Genomic DNA, 730 nt, shown 5'->3' with positions numbered 1-730 from the left:
CTACTGACTTCTCGGTTATCGAAAAATTTGTGCCGCATGAATTCCTTGAATGTTGACTGTGGAGATGAAGGCTGAAAGAGTTTGGATTTGCCAGCAGTTATTGACCAGGTATCGCAACAAAGGTAGTGGATTTTTGTATGGAATCGTTACAGAGGATGAGACATTGGTCCACCATTTTTATCTCGAAGAGAAGAGGCGATCCATGGAATATCGTCACAACGACTCCTCACGACCAAAAAAGTTTTAAGACAAGTATCTTCCGACAAGATTATGATTACCATGTTTTGAGGAGACACATCATGTTTACCTGACCGATTTTCTTGGGGTTTGGGGAGAGAAACAGTCAATTTGCAGCGGTATATTGAGGCAATAAGGAATCTTAGGACGAGAGTGATTCGAGTGTACGGCAACGCTGAACCAGTCATGCCATCACGACAACGTTTGGCCACACGCCAGACTTTGGAATAAAAGTTCTTTGTTTTTCCATACCCTACAGTTTTTATCTCGCACCTTGAGATTTCCATTTCTTTCCAGTCATGAAACAGAACTTGAAAAGACAGCCATTATGAATTTGACGATGCAGTGAAGCCAGCAGTGAAAAAAAAAAATAATAATAATAATAATAATGAATCAAAAATAGAGACTCGGAATTCATCGTTGACGGAATGAAAAAATGGTTGGGGAGAAGTGTATTGTAGTGGTGGGGAGGAGTTATACTGAAAAATAAAAC

Source organism: Mastigoproctus giganteus, chromosome 1 (genome assembly GCF_048544385.1).
Source record: "Mastigoproctus giganteus isolate SK-2022 chromosome 1, ASM4854438v1, whole genome shotgun sequence".
Taxonomy (NCBI): domain Eukaryota; kingdom Metazoa; phylum Arthropoda; class Arachnida; order Uropygi; family Thelyphonidae; genus Mastigoproctus; species Mastigoproctus giganteus.
Note: the sequence above shows the minus strand (reverse complement) of the source record.